General features: G+C 31.7%; 1 long non-coding RNA gene across 1 annotated transcript; it reads left to right on the top strand.

The window, feature by feature from the left end:
* The first annotated feature begins 3,698 nt into the window (after nt 1-3,698).
* LOC119644358 lies at nt 3,699-4,506 on the top strand. The gene is made up of 2 exons (XR_005248505.1): nt 3,699-4,149; nt 4,288-4,506. It is a non-coding gene; the product is annotated as an uncharacterized LOC119644358 (long non-coding RNA).
* The last annotated feature ends 2,613 nt before the right edge of the window (nt 4,507-7,119 follow it).

Here is a 7,119-nt window from a genome sequence, read left to right as displayed (position 1 = left end):
TTGTTTGTTTGTTTGCGTGTAGGTACCTTTTACTATTGTGCATTATTGTGCTGCTTTACTGGTACATTTCTGCTGTTGTAGCTGTTCTTGATGTTGTTCTTGTTGTTGCTGTTGTTGCTGCTGTTGTTGCTGATGATGTTAAATTCTCTTGCTTCATCTTTTCTGTTCCGTTCTATTGTTGTTGAATGATACAAGAGTAAATACATATAAGTAAGTAATATACAGAAAACAGGCAAAAGACAACAACAATAATAACAACTTCAGTTCGTAATGTATGTTTATCATCTACTATTGCCCTACGTCTGTATGCCGGTGTGTGTGCTTGTGCATTCACATTTAATATGTGTTTTTGATTTGTTTTTTTTTTTTTTATTTTTTTTATCCACATTATTGTTCTTCTACTGTAAAGTATTCATGTTCGTCGTCGTTTACGATGAACAATTTTTGTACTGTGGGTCACGTGTAGCTAAAAAGCGCTATATTGTCATTTATATTGATAGGAGGAATAATTCATTGAATTAGTTTCGCGAATTTCATTTAATATCGACGGTATAGAGATTGGAAAGTAATGTGTGGGAGTTTTGTGTTTGTATAGAAAATGACATTACATAACCAAACTAAACAATCAAAAAAAAACTTTTTGTTTATAAAAAATTCGAAGCAGACTTTTGATAATCGCGATATGTGCGAAATGTGGTCTCCCTTCCTGCTACCTTATATAGAATCGGGAGATGTTTCCTAATAGTTAAGCGCCATCAGACTTGTGCGATTTTCCATTACATTTAATAATTGATTCAGTAACTAACTCTTAATGGATCATAATTACCGCGTTTGTTATCAAACGAAGACCTAGGGTTAGTAAGCATACAAACGCACAACTATTTATTGTAGATAAAGGTCATAGATCAATGTGACAAGGGTATTATCTTCTTCATCTCTCTTTTTGTATCTCTCTCCTTGCTATTCATTATGGTCTTTCTTAATGCTCATAACTTACTAGACTAGTAGGCTCTTTTTATTTAAATGTGGAAGAAAAATGTTAGAAGTCCCCACTTATAAAGGGGCAACATTCTAAGAGATTCTAAGAGGGATACAGCTTTAAAAACGTTATTTTGAAAGTATTTTTAAAAATTTTCTTATGCATTTTCGAAAAAAAAAACTCTTCTACTATTACAAAAGACATACATAGACTTCGATCCGCCCAAATGGCCGAGCAACCAAGAGTCTGGACTACCACTTAACTCTCCCAATGATCGTGGGTTCATATCTCAAGTGCGGTAGAGTTTTTAATAAAAATACCGAAAGCCTTAGATGCTAATGCTTTAAGATTTTAGTCTTAGAATTTATTCTCTTGTAATAATAAATAACAATAACAATACAATAGACATTAATAGAAAAAAAGAAAAAAAAAATTTTTTAATTTTGTGATTATCTTACAAAAGATTTAGTTAAATATATTTATATATATATAATTAAATAAAAAACTCGAAATTTTTCAATAAAAGAAAATTAAAGGTATTTTATAGTTTTTATGCCCCACTGTCCATCAATGCTGTCTGTCTAGTTAATGCTGCTGCCTGTTGTTTTTGTTGTTGTTATGATTGGTATTGTTGTGTTTATGTATTTGTTGTCGTAGTCATATCGTGTGTGTATAGTCGACACATAACCCAAAGAGTACATACTCGAATTTGCAGCCATTGACTTGAATTGCTTCAACGATGATTTCGTAAATTTAGTTTTGTTCGGTAATTCGTCGCGTAAGCAGGAAAATTAGAATTTTGTCCTCCGGTCTATGGCACACAGCTTTTAGAGATACATACCCGATTCCCTTTCGCCTCCTTCCCCCGCACTCTACTACTAACTAACTACATAAGTAAGTGAGAGAATACAACAAAAAATTGTGAATGAATTGGAATGGAATGGATTGTAATTGTTGCGAGAGTGTTGTTTGTTGTTGCATATCTAAAAGCGTAATTGTGAATGCGTATATATATATATATCTATATATATATATATAGACATATATACATTTATATATATGTGAATTCGTTTGTCGGTTTTATTTCATTTTATTTATTTATTTATTTTTTTTTTTGGGAGAGTAATCTCTTTGTGAAATTTTCGTGTTTAAACAAACACACCAACACAACACCACAGGCCGAAGTATAGTGAAAAACGCGTCTTAAATTGTGTGTTGTGTCTTATATAAAGGATATGTATGTGTTATTTATATTATTATATTAGGCGATATTACAAGATAACAAGAGCAGTTTGTTATTATATGTGTATGAGTTCACAATATAACGAAATGGGAATATGTGAAAAATGTGTATATGTATGAGTTTATATGCATAAACGCTACTTACTACTTACATAATGTGTCGGGTCTCATTTCGATAACTGTTGACTGGTTGGTTGTAAGCTTATGCTGCTTGCTTTGTGTTGGTTTATTTTCATTATACTTAACATATATTGCTCGAATAGGAGAAGCGTCGTTCGTCGTCATGTTATGTCAGTGTATCAACACTGTATCAGCAAGACCATTAAATATTAAGGAATATTACTGATTGTCTATTTGCAATTGCAATTTGTCTGTCTAATCTCTCGCATCAGCATTTAATGACATTTCGCTCGTAAACTTTCTAATCTCGACTTGACGATGCTGTTTTCAATTAAATGCGGTTTTGCTGAGTATTTATGGTTATGGTGACGTGACGCACTGTCACAATGTCTCAGCCCTTTGCCCATATATGTATATATATATATATATTCTTGTCTCTCTTTCTAAATAAATGAACTAACAAGTCATTATTCGAAAAAAAGCAGAAAAAAAAAAAAGATTGAAACTCTATTCGACTGCTTAGCATTCGTTCAAGTTTTTTGTATGCACATCTGTGTATGTAAAATGACAACAAAGTTGATACGATTTACCCTTCTTTGGTGTGGAAGCTCTATGGGAAACGTAAGCAGAGTATAAAATGCGCTCCTAACAAGCATAACAGCGCAATCCTTAAATATAAAAAGGCTAAACATACCTACAGACATATATGTCCAGTCAGTCAGTCAGTCACTCAGTCAGTCAGCCAGCCAGCCAGCCAGCCAGCCAGCCAGCCAGTCCCCCTTTTCCCCCCACCCCTCTTTTTCCATATCATTCTATTCTATGCAAGGCTGAGTTTGTTAAGCATTGTTTAGTACACAGTCGCTCGCACACCTTTTGTTGAAACATAAATTCGTTATTCTTCATACAAAACACAAGAAATTCATTCTTTTCGTGGCAACAATTGTACATAGTCGCCGACATTCGCATCGGTATTTACTTGATGTGTGTATTTATGTATGTTTTTCGTGTTCTTCTTCTTATTATTATTCTTCTTCGTTATAATAAGTATGCGGAGTAGTGCAATAACACAAAGTGTTTTATACATATTTTATTTGGTTGTTGTTGCTGTTGCTGTTGCTTTTGCTGCTTCTCCCATTTTTTTTTTTTCGTTTTTTTTTTTTTTTTTTTTGTTTTTTGCTGTTCGCATTTATATTTTGTAAAGAGAATAACCAGCCAGGCAACCAGAGTCAGCCAGCCACACATAAAAATGATTGTTGCTATTGTCGTTGTTGTTTTTATTTTTGTTGTTATTATTACAGTGCTGCGGCACTTTTGTGTATACATAAATATCTTTTTCTTGGCCCCAGTCAAACTGCCAGCCAGCCAGTCAACCAACCAACCAACCAACCAACCAACCAACGAAACAAACAAACAAACAAATAAACAGCAAAGCAGCAAAGCCAGCCATCCAAGATATCCATATATTTTTTCCCTTTTTTTTTTTTCATTTGGTGGTATTTAATGCTGCATGTGTCGGAAAGTGAAAAAAATACAAAATTTCTATAAGAAAAACCAGTGCAAAAAAAAATAAAATAAATATATATATATATATATATATATATATATATCCACAACAACACCAACAATAACGACATAAACTACTAAAATATCAACGAAGACGACGAGGAATTGTTAAAAAAAAAAGGAAAGAAAGAAGAAGAAGAAGAAAAAAATTAAATAAAAATTTACAAAAAATGTAAAAGAAAGAAAAGTTTTCATAATCAATAATCGGTGTATACATCTTATCCAACCCTGTGCGGGCTCTTTGTGTACGTATATACATACATATATAAGTAGATATATATATATATATATATATATATATATATATATATATATATATATATGTGATGAAAAATTGTGAAAATGAAAGAAGAAATCATTCTCTATTTACATATTTCATGCAGCAAACGCAATGGAAATCATTCCTCTATTAAAACATCATGAATAATTATTAAAAAATTTGATGCATAAAACTGTCAATTTTACCCCACAAATCCATGTTCAACAATCGGCCTTTAAAATAAATTTCAAAGGCTTCATTCTCTATATTCATTTGGAGGAATATTTATGGATTTATTATTATAACTACTTACACATTTAATTGGATACACAAAAAAAAAAAACCAAAAGCAAAAAAAAAAACAAATAAAAAAATCGAAACAAAAAATAGGAAATAATTAAGGTAAATTTTTTATTTTTTTTTATTTTTGATACCTAAAAGCAATGTGATAAAATAAATAAACACACTTTCAAAGTATTAGTGATCATAAGACTTTCGCTAAAAAATCACTTAAGAAAAAAAAAAAAAAAATTTTTTTTTTTCTTTCAAACATCACCCTCATCATGACACTATCCCGCTTAATAATATCGTTTACTTTTTAACTACAAAATTTTGCATATAAAATGTATTCAAAATTTTCCAAAATTAATTTCATTTAACATAACATGCAACTATATATTTATATATATATATATATATATATGGTCACCGGGAAGAAACAGCTGTTGAAAATTTTGTTTTTCTTTAAAATATAAACTTAAAAAAAAAAAACTCTTGACTCAAATAACTTTTTTTTATTTTTATACTCTTACGCCACTTATTCTGCACGGGCATATTACGTTTATGCGGCTATGCATTATATACTTAGCAGGATTTTATGTAGACTCACTTTCTATATTACGTCGAATCGTTTGCGCTGACTTGATTAAAGCTTATGTGTCCATCTGTCTCGTGTCCAACCTACAGGTAGTAAGTTCTGAAATATTTTAATGAAATATTGGTACACTAACCTGTTTCGGCTCAAATCCATTGAAAATGGTTTCTTCATTTCCTATATGACGCTTTATTTGGAAAAATCAGCAGATGGATAGTTGTATGGTGGAGTAGGGGAAGAGCTCTGCCTCACTTAACACGTTAAGGACGGCACAGTTTTTCCTATTCCGCATAAGCATTCACTTGTGAGCCACCGGTGGTACACGCCGTCCTTATATATATAGATAACAGCTTAGATGTAGAAACGATAAATAATTCCATTTCTGTTATTCCTTCTATTACGATTTTGTGAATCTACACTTTTATCGCAATTTTTTGCCAAAAGTATATGGAAAAGACAAAGATTGTGTTAATAAGAAAAATTTCAAAAACAATTTTTATTGTTGTAGCAAAAGTTTTGTTGTTGATTTGATTTGATTGAATTTTACGGAAATTAACTAAATATTTATAGGAGGCAAGTAAGTGTTCGCGGGACGAATAGACAACAACAACTATGATAAAAACAATTCAAGCGATAATCTAGCACTAAAATGTATTATCTTCGTGATATCGAATCGAAAAATTTGTATAAGTTTAAGTCAAATTAAATTTTAACAAATTTTATCGACTTGAAATTTGGCATATCAAATCAATTCTTGTTAATACGCGCGCTTTACCTATGTCGCTTGATTCACATAGTAAACTGAATACGTTCACTACTATCGATTCTCTAAACTTTTGCAAGTGCACTGCGAACCGGATGCGGGGGCATGCCATTGTGCTGAATGTGTTTTATATGCATTTCATAAACTACATCACTTGTATGCTACGGCGTATAGTTTGTGTGGATGTGTACAACATCCAGAAGGAGTTGAGATGCTTCCACCTTTCATTATACATAGCGATTTACAAGATGTCTTTAGGCTTGTCTGTCCGTCCAGGGCGCATTTATTGACATATTTCGATGACTGACGATGTCTCCCAAACACAAAGGAGATCGTAAGGTAAGGCAGACTGGTAGAATACTTCAGGGTATAACATCAGCCCACCAGTGAAAGAAATTTTCGATCATAAGCGATCGTGGATAAAACGTGAAACACACACACACATATATATATATTCTTCTTTTCCATTTCACGTGCCTTTGCCCTTTACAAACCCCGATCGTCTGACTGACATTCTGACATCATGACTCTATTCATATATTATTCCGTTACATAAAAATGCTTGACTTGGACTAAATATATATTGTTTTCTTTTACGCAAAAAAGTGAGCCAAGGACGAGCACTATGGAAAATGATTCGGATCGCATCATTTTTTCAACAATGTCCGTATATGAACAAATGTGTTAAACGAAGTGATGCAGGGTACCTACCTAGTAGTAGTGTCCACCTTGACAGATTGTAATGGATTTGTTTGTTTGAATATTGAATCGTTATGTGAATCGTTTTTCTTTTTCACACTAGAAAGAACTACGGTTATCTTTATATGTGGGTGAAGGTACACATATATATAATATATATGTTTTGTATATATTAACGATAAAATTTTTTTACTTTGTTTCCCTTTTATTTCATTTGGAGCGGTAAAGAGGTCGGTAAAACGACTGAACGTAATAAAATAGCATAAAGGAAAGCACTTTCTAAGACAATTCAAAATAATTTTCAAATCGAATAACAATCAGAATTATTTAAATATTCTATATAAGAAAAAGAAAGGTGCAATTTTTCATGCCTACTCTCTCTCTCTCTCTCTCTCTCTCTCTCTCTCTCTCTCTCTCTCTCTGTCTGTAGGTATCGAAAACTTTCATCCCAAGGCAATTGATAATTAATTTGACCAACAATTTTCTCTTTTTTTTTATTTTTTATTTATTTCTTTATTTTTTTTTTTTTTATGGAGACCATAAAAATGATTCATTTCGAAATAGTAACAATAACGTTTAATAAAATTAAAAATATCTATACGCTAAAGTAAAGCAATTCG

Source organism: Glossina fuscipes, unplaced genomic scaffold (assembly GCF_014805625.2).
Source record: "Glossina fuscipes isolate IAEA_lab_2018 unplaced genomic scaffold, Yale_Gfus_2 114091, whole genome shotgun sequence".
Classification (NCBI taxonomy): Eukaryota; Metazoa; Arthropoda; class Insecta; order Diptera; family Glossinidae; genus Glossina; species Glossina fuscipes.
This window is presented reverse-complemented; position numbering and strand designations above follow the sequence as displayed.